Genomic DNA, 13,642 nt, shown 5'->3' with positions numbered 1-13,642 from the left:
CCGCTGATGGCAGCAATAGGAGAAGAGTTGTAGAGTGGCTTAGCTGTGATACTGGTTGGAATATTCCACTGACAATTGGTAGTTGTATGCTGGGACTATAACCTAGGGACCCGAAACGCAAGCTCAGCAGACAATATACCGTGCTGGGACTAACAGTAGTGAAAAGATGCATAGCAATTCACTGGATGAGTGTCAAAGCTCCCACCAGAGAAAAATGGGAGAAAGATTTGAGGGAGTGGGCAACCGCAGAGGAGGAACATATGAGAAGAATGAGGAAAGATGACAAATTGCAGGATGTGCTGTTTGCCTAGGGAATGATGATGCAGGATTTGCTGGACCTGAGCTACATTCACAGTAGGAGTAGGGAGGATAGGTGGGACGAAGAAATTGAGTTGTTTCAGAGGACGTGGTTCGATACCTCAGTACCCTCATCTAAAGTTAAATGAGATGTTTTAAATATTGACCTTCTTGATACCACTATGCAGTGTCTATGTGGACTGTGGTTTCATTGATAACTCTAAGCTGGTTGCGATGGGTGGGAGGGGACATTGAGTGTTTTATTATTGTTGTAATGGTATAAAAATTGATGTCTGAGATATAGGGTACAGTATTATCTAAATAGCTGACATGGAAATATCCTGAATGCAAATACTGTTCATGAATAAAACTCTCATAAAGAGTCCCAAAAAATAAAGCCTTCCTAATTCTACAACAGGTAGCCTTAATATAAAGTACCTTAGTCTCTAATTTAGGAAGGTTTTTGGATTCTCCCTAAAGCTGTACTGATATCCATTGGCTCTAAGAGATAGCTGGTAGTTTGTTCCAAAGCTTAGCTGCCTTGACCTGAAAGGCTCTTCCGCCAAACTTTTTTTTCCTAAACCTTGGCTCTAATACCTGGTCAGCCAATGTAGGTGCCTTGGAAGCCTGTAGTGACTACATTACTTTTGCAGTCGCATAGGACCTGGCCTGCTTACAGCTTTATAGATTATACACACTGCCTTAAAAGCTGAGATAGGCCTGAGTAATAGTAACATCTTGAAATAGCTCTGCAGCTAATGACACAAAAAAGCATAGTCTCTTGTAATGAAACAGACCAACATGTGTAGAAAAGGTTGAAATGTACCTGCAATTTTCCTTGAGTCCCAACTGATGATATCCTTTATTCAGAGCCAGGCAAGAGAATACCTTTGCACCATCTAATTGTGTTATCATGTTGGTAATGTGGTTTCTCTTTCAATTGCCCTGTTTGCTTGGTGCATATCCATGCAGTTGCATACAGTTCTTTCACTGTCCTTTTTGGGTACTACCACTATGGGATAAACTATGGGGTTGGACCAGTGAAACGCTCAATGAAATCATGTTTGAGTAAAGATTCAAGTTATTTTTCAACAGTTTTCTGAAAGTACAAGTCAATTTGTCTCTATCTTTGAGCAATAGGATGGATGTCCTCATTAATATGTAATTAGTCTTGAGTTTTCCCAACCCATGAAACAAAGAAGGGAATTGACTTACTATTTCATGATGAGCATTCATGTTATAATTCACAGATATCACTCCCATATCAGCGGCTGTGCTGAAAACTGAGTAAATTGGTGATTGACGCAGTACCTTGAAGAACAGTAATGGGTACCTGTACTTTTGTTTTCTTATAATTCATTGTTGCTACAAACAAATCTTGAATTTTTAATGACGTTGAAGAAGCCCACCTATACACTTTAGTTTTCAAGGGCGTAAGCCGGGCACTGGAGACAGTTCATTATATTTCACCTCAGGCATAATATTTATTTTTGCACCAATATTGATGATAAAAGGCATTTTAGAATTATTGACTTTTTGTGTGATCTTCAGACAATGTTCGAATGACTATGGTGCTTTGTCATTTCGGTTTCTCTAAGTGCGGTGTTTTTCCTCACAGGCGGCCAGTCCAAGAACTGCATGCTTCTCTGAGGTAAACATCAACATGGCAAACCCAGCTTCTTCACTTTTACTTGATATTGAGATGGATATTGGAAGAACTATTTGATGAAGATTTAGATGTTGATCGACTTCGTTTGGTGTCAATTCACGCCAGCTGGTTAGCAGGGGTAAAGTAAAAAGGATCCTATTGTAATCAAACAGAAGGCAAAAATGGGAGAGAATATAGTGCAAAAGACGTCATTTTCAACAAGATGTCATGATTGATCTAATTTGTGAGGTCATAAGCAGTGCATGGCAAGCGTACAAGTTATAGTTACTTCAGTAAACTATTGAAGGTGAATTTCAAATGTGGAAGTTTAAAATGTTTTGTTTTAACTGCCATTTTCATCTAATTTTGTGGTCGCTTTAACCTTTTTTTCAGTGAATTTCTGAGCTTTTTTTTAATGTAAAGAGATATTATTACCATACCTACTGGCAAAATCAAGTTAACCTTTGGTTGATTTTATTGCCATTCCTAACTATCCCAACCCTTCCTACCATGTACAGCCTTTGGCCATGCATGGCTTGGACTGGCCGTAGAGACTAACCTATGGCCAGGCCCTCCACACTACTCCCCCATGGGAAGCTATCCATCACAGGTGGAAAGCAACTCACAGATTCCTACCTCACATTAGCATTAAAAAAAAATATTCTGCTCCTGCTGGACTACTTCGGGACTCTCTCAAGGTTCCCAAGGGATATCGGTTAGATTGTGATAAACCGTAAAACTTTGTTTTTAAATGTTTTCCCTAGTGAGGGTCTGTTTGGGAACCCCCACAAGGGCTAGGGGGCAAGGTATTTCTACACTGCCCCCTTAAACATTATTTTTTTCCCTTACTCCTGTCATGGTCACCACAACTTTTCCCTTCATGTTACAGTCAGCCAATCATGGCCCAGGGTCCCAAGGGACCGGTGTCAATTGTGCGGGTCCAGCCTATCTGAATGCTTCATTTGCTGTTTTGTCCCATGGGACTCCCTCATGAGTCCTGCAGTATTAGATTTTGCTATTTTCTGGAGTCTCATTTCTATAAAACACCTAAACAGATATACATCAAATCACAAAAAGCTTCTTTTCTGAATAAATATCTAGCATTCAGCTAAATTAGGTGTAATTCTGTTCAGTACAAAAAAAAATGAACATTATTCATTTTCCATAAACTTTTCTTCAGTAGATCTCCATTCCAGTAATGAAAACCTCCACTAATTTGCTGAAAACTTACAATTATTAACTTTACACTCATACATTTTGTTGTAGGAAGGACCTACCCTTCTTTTGAGAGGTAGAGACCTAGAGAGGATCTAGCCTTAAGGCTAGAGCGGTCGACCTCAAAGCTGGGGAACCGGGTTTAAGTCTCGGCAACAAACCTCAACATCCTGTGAATCTGGGCAAATCACTTAATCTCCCTGTGCCTAACAAAAATGAATGTGTTAATCTGTAACAAAACTAGTGCTCATGTAATGCGCTCTGATACCCGATGTCTCGGATCTAGTTTGCCCTATATAAAACTCTTTAAAAAATATATATAAAAAAATATGCCTCCATCTAGGTGTTAATCTTGGGGAAAAGTCAGAACACATGGTTTTAATCATGTGTGTTCCTACTGCGCAACCACACTTGCCTTAACCACGCATTTCCCTTAACCACACATCGGCGTTGTTAAGGCAGTGCGCAGTATAGTTGCTGGCTAGACGGAAGACGATGAAGACAGAAGCAAGAAGACGATGAGGTGAGTGGGGCTGGTGGGAGGTCAGGGTAGGTTTCATTGCAGTGCAAGGACTTGGACTAGTTTAAAGGACAGCGTGGGGGCTGGGGGTAGTATAAGTAAAGAGGCAAGGTTTTATCCTTTAGGGCAGTGGGGGAGGAATGGGTAGTTGGGATAGTTTTTAGGGCTGGGGGGTCGGGGTAAGTTTAAGGGAAGTGGAAGGGGTTGGGGTAGTTTAAGGGACAGTGTGGGGGTTGGGGTTGTTCAATGAAAGGGGCAGGGTTTTAGGCCTATGGGTAGTGGGAGGGGAATGGGTAGTCAGGGTTGTTTTTAGGACAGGGGGTCGGGGTAGGTTTCAGGGTAGTGGAATGGGTTGGGGTAGTTTAAGGGACATTGTTGGTTGGGGGGCCAGGGTAGTGTAAATAAAGGGGCAGGGTTTTAAGATTTAGAGTAGTGGGAGGGGAGTGGGTAGTCAGGGTAGTTTTTAAGGCTGGGGGTTGTGATACGTTGTAGGGAAGTGGAAAGAGTTGGGTTAGTTTAAGGGACAGCGTGGTGGGTGGAGGGTAGTGTGAGAAAAGGGGAAGGGTTTTTGGCCTTCAGGCAAGGGAGGGGAATGGGCAGTCAGTGCAGGGAGTGGGGGGTCAGGGTAGTGTTAGTAGAGGAGCAGGGTTTTATGAACAGTGCAGGGGTGGGGGAGGTGGGAATCGAGGTAGTGGCAGCCTTAGCCACACATATCCTTTTACCATTCATTCTTATACCACAAAATTGTGAGGTAAAGGCATGTGTGGTAAAAGGAATGCATGGTTAAGATGCATCTGTGGTTTGGATTGCATGGTAGAGCACGTGCTGCGGTTCCTGCTGGGTCGCTGCAGGTGGAGGTGGAGGCTTCTCCTCACTCGGCCGACCGCCCTGGGTGTAGCCGGAGCCGTGGTCTTGCAAGACTCTTCATTTGATTATTCTGGTCTTGGGCCGGCTGTGTGCTCTGCTTTTGGATTTGTTTACGATTCCCGCTCTGCCAGAGGGAAAGAGACACGGTTTATTTTGGTCGCTCAAGCCATGGCTCCAAAGAATGCCCACAGAACGGCTCGGACCGGGAGGGGTTTTATTACCGAGAACTCTGCTTCCAGGGGAAACAATGTTGCTATTACTTCGGCCCCTCTAGCAGTTCCTTTGGTGGCCTTGGAGGTTTCAGCAGAACACGCCGGGAAAATGGAGAGAGCAGTAGCGACTCCCGGTAAGCTGATTATTCGCCCCTCCTCATTATTTGTAGATACACAAGGCAAACCCGGCTCTACTTCTGGAAGTAATGCTGTCTCTGTTAGTCCTCTGATCCCCCTTCCACCTCTTCCGTCTTTGGTGCATAATGACGCTTTATTTTCAACTGGCAGAGACATTGGTACAGGATGTGGGCTAAATTTAAGCCAACAAACTGATAATTACAGGATTAATGGAGAAACAAACCCTACTTTATCCAATACGAGACGGTCAGAGTCTCCTATACCGGTCGGGGGGGAGAAACTGACAGCTGACATAGCGGATACACTGAAATCATCTGTGTGTATTCCATCTATAGAGCAGAGCCCGGGTACACTGATATCACCCATCGTGGGCGTACAAACTATACTAACAGAAGACGAAGTGAATTACAGGGAGATTGAGGATTGTTTGGTTGATGAGTATGAGGATTCAGTTGAAGAAGTAGAGGAGGATGCATCTAGATCTCCCTTGCGACACTCCGGTCCCAAAAAGTGAAAATCAAAAGCGAAATATAAAATAAAGAAAGGGAAGGCTCTTAATACTTCTGTTTTGTCTGCTTCGAAATCAGTGCATAAAACACGTGGCAAAACTATTTCTGATGAGAGCCCTTTAAGAAGGTGGATACAGGCAAAAGGAGGGGTCAAGACTATGGCCTTGCGCCTTTCAGGTACTAACCTTGTTGAAGCAGAAGAGTATTTAAAGGAGGGCTATGCCATGCCCAGAGATAAAATAGTCCAACTTGCCTCGACTGCTTTATCTGCATCTGCTTTAGGTATTCCACTAATGGATTCTTATGCCCCTCTGGCTTCCACTGCAGTAACAGTAATTACTGATGTGGATTCTCAACAACTACCTCAACTCCTGCAAGCATCTTAAGTGCTCCAAGTGCCTTAAGTGCTCTGTCTGTCCAAAACCAAGAGAACATAGAATGCAACCTCTCCTCGTTTGATCAGATTTTAAAGATTCTGACCGATCACAGAAACGAAGCACAACAACATTTCTTACAGCTCAGAGAGGATAATTGTCAATTACAGAGGTCTTTGGAAGAAGCTACTAATAAGTTTGGAATAATCACCCAGGAAGTCGCGGAGCTACAGCTAAGGGTTGCAGGCATTGAGGAAACATCTGTTTGGGTTGAGACTTTAACTAGCCAACATGATATGCAGATATCTACCCTTCAGAATAAGCTTGAAGACATGGAGAATCGTCAAAGGAGGCAAAATCTCTGACTTTTTGGCATAGCGGAAGGCTCAGAAGGATCTGATCCGCGGGCCTTCATAGTGAACCTCTTTCAAAGAGCTTTTCCTGACTTATCGGATTGGGATTGGGATTCCCAGCTACAAAGGGTCCATAGACTTCCCCTTGCTCAAAGAAATAAGGAGAACAAATTTCCAAGGCCTTTTTTGATTTATTTTGGTAATTACTTACTAAGGCAAGCAGTATCCTCTAAGGCTAAGCCTCATTCACCGATTAAAGTTGATAATGTCACGTTTTTTGTCAGATCTGACTTGAGTAAAGCTACTATGGACAAACGATGGAAGCTGCGACAGCTTATTGATCCTTTCAAATCTTTTGGTGGGCAGGTATTCTTGCAGGAACCTGCCCGTTTAAAAGTAATAAAAGGGGGCCATACATATACTTTTACTGACGTCAGAGAAGCTGAGATAGCACTATCGAAATTTGGTTAATAATTTGCTCTTATGTACATCATTCTTTCACTTAAAAGCTTTGGTAGTTTGGTGGAATTATATTCGCAATGCTGCATTGGGTAATGTGCTTATAAAAATGGGTTACCAATACGGATTTTTGACGTTATCTCCCTTATGTCTCTTATGCTTCTCGTATTTGTTTTTTTTTTCTTCTTACCTCTAGATTTCTTTTTTTAATCTTAAACTTGGGATTCTCCCCTTCTTCAGGAGTGGGTGGAGTAGAGGGAGAGAGGGAGCTATCCGATGCTGTCCCTCAATCAGGCTACCCAAACAACGGCAGCATGCAACAAGGGGGTGCTCTCCCCAGGGTGGTCTGGGGGAAGGTCCCGGCTCGGGTGGGTCTGGATTAGGGGTTCACGGGTGGTGGTAAAAAATGTTAAAAATGACAACACTATGACAATAATCACTGAAAATAATAAAAAAGAAAAGCTGATATATATGACAGTTATTATTAGAATTGTTTACTTTCTAACACTTTTTTCTTAAATGTCAAAAATTAGATGTTTGGTATGGAATGTCGCTGGCCTCAACTGTAAGAATAAGAGACGATTAGTACAGGAAGAGCTCAAACTGTACAATCCCCACTTAGTTTTACTCACCGAGACACATATCTGCTACAAAGATAGGAATTTGTAAAGGCTAATAGGGTATGAGGTTATTGCATGTACAACCCTAAATGCTACTATTAGAGGGGTTTCCATTCTAAAACAAAGACAATTGAAACTAAATATCATTAAAACTGCTGTAGATAAAAGGGGCCGATGGATAATTATTCAATTTAACCTGGAAAATTGTACATATGTTATCTGTTCTGTATATGGATCTAACGTTGATGATCCTTACATCTTTGATTGGCTAAATATTGAGCTTTTGGAATGGGAGGGAGAACTCTTAATCGGAGGTGACTTTAACTGTATAATTGATTATGCCATAGACACTACTAAACATAGTGGCTTCCAACGTATGCGGAAGACACGTGCGGCCATTTTAGAACTAGGTCGGTTACACAACCTAAAAGATACTTGGCGAACTCTTCATCCTAAAACACCAGGGTATACGTACTATTCTCCACCTCATAAATTATGCTCCCGGATAGACATGATATGGGCTTCTGATAGGATCTTAGAAGCTTGCACTATTGACATTTGCCCAAGGCTCACCTCAGACCATAATCCCATTCTTTTTATTTTCTGCACAGTCTCAAGAATACAAGATACAAGATTATTCTCCTTCCCGAGATATCTTTTCTCAGATTCAGAATTCATTTTACTACTTAAGAAACACATCTCTGAATTTATTGATATAAACCTACATTCTACTTCTCTAATTTATGTATGGGATGCCTGCAAAGCCAGTTTAAGGGGATTTACTCAACAATTTGTTTTTACACAAAACTCTAAACTTCGTAAAGATAACAAAATTATTACTACCAAAATTCTGTCTTTAGAGAATCAATTAGCAGACGCTCTAATACAAGGTACTTCAGATGGGGATAAACTAAGACTGGAGCTAATCAGTCTTCGATCAGCCACCAAAAATGTTCTTAGAGAACGAGCCTCTGCAAAATTACAGAAATTTAAAATCTCTCAATATGAGAATGGTGATAAAATAGGTAAGATTTTGGCTTATAAAATTGCGGATGACAAAGCAAACACAATAATCAAATATATTAAAGGTCCCAATAATATCATTTATGATCAAACTAGTGACATTATAACACAATTTGTTACATATTACAGTCGTTTATACACTCCGGAAAACATTCCCACTTCACATAATATTCAAGTATACATTGGTAATAATGTTACCAACAATATAACTGCAGAACACAGTAGGCAACTAGCTGAGAATGTTACCTTCGCTGAAGTTAGAAAGGCTGTTGCTTCTCTTCCATCTGGTAAAGCTGCAGGGGAAGATACACTTCCCATAGAACTCTACAAAATTTGCCTTGATGAAATACTTCCCCTTTTCTGCTCAGTAATCAATTCGATTGATCTAACAGGGAAAGTTCCAAAATCTTGGAACTCTGCTAAAATAGTTTTTTTCCTTAAAAAAAATAAACCGGCTGAGGAATGTGGTTCCTACCGGCCTATTTCTTTAATTAATGTCAACGCCAAAATCTTCTCTAAAATTCTCGCACTTCGATTGGCCCCGTATATGCCTGAATTAGTTAGTCCACAACAACATGGATTTATTTCAGGACGGGACACCACGGCCCATGTCAATATGGCAATTACTGCTTTTGATATAGCAGCGGTTAACTCCACCCGACTCGGTATGATACTTTTAGATGCCGAAAAGGCATTCGACCGAGTCGGGTGGGATTATCTATGGGCCGTAATGAGGGCGTATGGCTATAATGGTCGATACTTTAAATGGATACAGGCCTTATATGATTCACCAACTGCTAAAATTAGCTATGCAGGTATGATCTCCCCAGGTTTTAAAATACTTAGGGGTACGCGGCAGGGGTGCCCGCTTTTACCTTTATTATTTGCACTCTCCATGGAACCATTTATAAATTCATTATCTATTCAACCTCATATTATCCCATTAGAATTCGGCTCTAACTCTCTGAAAATCACTGCCTACGCAGACGATATCGCTATATACTCTACTGATGTAGAAAAATCTCTTACTATGATAATAGAAGAATCTAATGTTTTTGGAACAATTTCAGGATACAAATTAAATTTAAGTAAAACACAAGTTATATTAAAGTACAAACCACTGACCTCTGTTCAAGGTACTTGCCGGGTGGTGACGTATTTAGGTGTTAAAATATCTGCTAAAATAAGTGATATAAACAACCTTAATTATGATGCCTTATTGAAAGAAACAGCTTGCTTACTCAAAAAATGGCATAAAATACCTCTAAGTTTTGTAGGCCGGATTAATTTAATTAAAATGAAGATTTTGCCCAAATGTATGTATCTATTTAGGTCTATACCTTTACGTGTTAATAATTCTTTTTTTAGGAAACTAGACGGGATTTTAAGCAGCTATATTTGGGGATATAAGAAAGCTAGAAGATCGCTTGCCCTGCTTAAATTACCAATCAATAAGGGTGGTTTAAACTTCCCCGATTTGAAATTATATTTTTTGGCAACTTTTTTTGGCCACTTGCGTAGTTTATTTTTACCTAATAATCAATACTATTACCACCAATTCATGCTGGGTAATGACTCTAATCGTTTTCTCGCAAGAGTCAACGACCCTAACTATTTCAAAAGGGTTAAGTTTAAGACTGCGAGAGAGATAGTTGCGGTCTGGAAAACTTTATTAACTACATGTAAGACTTCTTTTTTTCATTCCAAGCTTGCTTTGTGGGGTAATCCTGGGCTACCACACATATTCAATGATGGACGTGGGACTGTCTGGGCCAACTTGGGAATTAATTTGTTGGGGGATTTATATGGTGACCAGGGATTTTTAGATTTCACAACGCTTAAACTTCTCTTTAATTTAACCGATGATATGCGATTTAAATATTTGCAAATCAGAGATTTTCTGGTTGGTAAAATGAAAATTAATCAAATCTCAGACTCAGATTTATGGACATGTTTCTACTCAGGAAATCAGAAATCATTAATTAGTAGGGGCTATAAATGCTTAATTGATTTTAAAGAGGATAACTGTCCAAAAATCGCTTTGAAATGGGCGTCTAGATTAGGGATTAACATTACCCCCACTAAGATTTCGGCGGCACTTTGTAATATCAACAAAGTGGTACAATCTTTAAGCTTGAGGATTCAATTGTATAAAACCATCTGTTTTCTATATTATACACCGCTTAGAATTTCTAATTGGTCTTTAAATCTTACATCAAGCTCACGCTCCAAGTGCCCTAAATGTGATCTTGTTGCTGCCGATATCACTCATATATTTCTTTCATGTCCAGCTCTGTCTGAGTTCTGGTCCGGATTTGAAAATATTTTATTGCAAAAACAAATTGTTCTTGGCCCTCTTTCGTCATTGTCTATATTATTAGACATACAACCTGAGAACTGCCCACATAAAGATTTATTAACTGTATTAGTTTCTTGTGCTCAACTGACAATTGCCAGGGTATGGATATCTCAGAAACCCCCACATATCCTGGAATGGTGGTTTTTAGTTAATGAAATCTATACTATGGAGCGTGCTATTGCCAAAACGAGGGGATTGAAATCTATTAAAAAATTGGATAAAATCGGGGGGACTTTTTTTTAATGTTACTTTTGCTATTACGTCTCTATTGTGTATTTATTTGTATGGCCTATTGGATATCAAATGTACATGTTATCGTTATCAGCTAACCTCTGCTTTTTGTTTCATTGTGTTGTCAATAAAAAAAAAAAAAAAAAAAAAAAAGGAAAATCTCAGCAAGACTTATGGTAGATGTTATTATTTGCCTCATCTGAATTTAGCAGACAAATGTATCATGATGTTGTGGATGTCCAATGACCTGTTAACATCCTCACATAACATAAGTTAGCCAATCGGTTAATTCAATTCTTAAAATACATTACAAAGGATTGATTGTAGGAGACATGCTGTGTGGTGGAGGCCAAATTGAACTAATATAGTACAAGTCAATAATCATTCCAACTTTCCTTATGAAAGTAGACACACTAAGGGGCTTCTTCACAATACTCATTTTGTAATAGGTTTAACAGGACTACGCTAGTACTGCTACCCTACTGCAAAATGCTATTCACAAACTTATGTGGGTTGGTCTCTGCCTCGCCTATCTTTTAAGTACATCTTCTATCTTTTATGTGAGGGGATCTCCACCCTGACTGAGGAGATCTCTGCACATGTAAGCATTTGTTTTAGTATTAAATGTGGGTAGGACGGAGGGGAGTGGCTGGAAAACGTGGCAAGTCAAAAAAGAAAAAGTCATAAAAGTATGGAGAAACAGAGCTGGAGTAAGTTCAGAACCACACATGGCCAAGTACTGATACTCTAACACACTTCCATAGAAACAGTGGAGGTAGAGACTTAAAAATAAAACCTCAAAAGACATGATATAATGAAGTAGATTATTTCACCTATAAAAATATATATAAATATATTGTATTTAATGTTATAAAATGTCAATAAATAAAACATTATTAGTAGTCAAATACTTTTTAATAATTTTTTATACATCAATTTTAGTAATTTGTAATACATAATTTTCTTTTCTTTTTAAATGGGAATTTTTTAAATGTTAACTTCAGATTTGCTTTTAATTTATTATCTTTAAAATAATATTCTTTGTGATTTATTATTACATTATTAGTGCTTTTAATCTTTCATATTAATCTACATTTAAAATAAATATATAAAAATACATTTTATTTAAAGGTTTATTGCTTTTTAAACTTTTTCTTATACTTTATGATAGGGAGCTCACCGCCCTGGTTACGGAGGTCTCCGCAAAGTGTGCAGAATGTCAAATATGGTCATACAGGCAAAACTCGTAGTAACTTTACAGTGATATTTGACAATTTTACTTGCTATACCCCGCTAATTCAATGTGTCGGGGCATGTAAATTTACCATTTTCAGTAACTTTAAACTTGAAAATGGTGCAGCACAAAATGTAGTAAAGTTACTCAAAAGGGGAAGGGTACATTTTCTTGTAGTAGATTTACACATATAGATTTAGCTTTATAAACAGGGTTCTTAGTGCACATTTTTCGTATCTCTCTGCATTCATGATCCATGCTGTGGTGTAGCAAGGGGTGTGGGGAGGCGGTCCGCCCCGGGCAGCACGAGTTGTATTGGCAGTGGCACTTTCACCCTCAGCACCGCCTGTCTCCTTGCTTCCCCCGTTCTTCGCAGTTACCTGTGGCTGTCGCGGAGCGGCAAACGCAGGGACTGCCATGGGCAGCAAAAGGTCCTGCCATGCCAATGGATCCATGAGGCCAGAAAGACTGCAGGCTGTGAAATCGTTGATCTAATAATGCTAGCAATAAATGTCAGGGTTTATTCACCCACAAGAAAGCATAGGGGCACGATTGTGCATGGCTGGGTGCGTCGCTGATAGTTTTCTTCAGTCTTTCTAAATGAACACGTAGAACAGAGGACATTGGGCAGTGGTGACAGTCACTCATGGGCTCACAAATAAGATCAGGTTTAAGGAGTATCACACCAACACTGTGACTATGCAGTGCAAATAACCTTTGGCACCAAACACATTCATGTTAAACTTACATCACCAATAAGTGCCAGTTCTGTGTTGTGCGCAATTTCCATTTTAATTTAATAATATCAATCCTCACCCCAGATTGTGCCCTTTGGTTTCCTCATTCTGTGGACATACCAGGAGCATACATATTTACAGAAACTAGCATTAATGTTGTGTATATCTGTTTTCAGAACAAGGTATTTGTGTGCCATGTTTAAAACAAATACTTTACAAAGACAAGTACCTACAATTTGTATGTATGTGTGCTTATACAAATTATCTTGATATATTCTGTTTAGCAAAACATATATCGCATTTCATAATAAAAAATATATATTAATCATAATTCATAAATCACATATTATCCTTTGGTTAACAACACTGGGAATTATTCTGAGGTTAAGAATTTTTTTTTATTCATTTTTATTTAGATTTCAGTAAGTAACCATATATCCAAATGCATCATGACAAGAAAATGTGATGAACAGTTAACCCCTTCAGTGCCCGCCCCTTTCCCTGCCCTGTGCCGGCCGTTGCATTAGTGGGCGGGGTTTATGACGAGCTGGTCACGTCATGGGCACAGCGCAACCGCGGCCCATGACTAGACCAGCTCGTCATGGGCATTGAAGAGGTTAAAACACATGAGTAGCATTAACTTACAGACATAGCTCAGCAGAATTCTTATTGGAAAAGCAAACCCTATTTGTAATGACTGAACCGCTGAACGAAATTACGCCAAATTTGGCAGAAAGCTAGATGTTGGTCCAGAAAGTGTGCTTTTTATGATTTGGTGTAAATCTGTTCAATAATTCTAGAGATATTCAAGTTTAAAAAATATAGATATATGGGAATGCGGATCCT

This window comes from Triturus cristatus, chromosome 6, assembly GCF_964204655.1.
Source record: "Triturus cristatus chromosome 6, aTriCri1.1, whole genome shotgun sequence".
Lineage (NCBI taxonomy): Eukaryota > Metazoa > Chordata > Amphibia > Caudata > Salamandridae > Triturus > Triturus cristatus.
Note: the sequence above shows the minus strand (reverse complement) of the source record.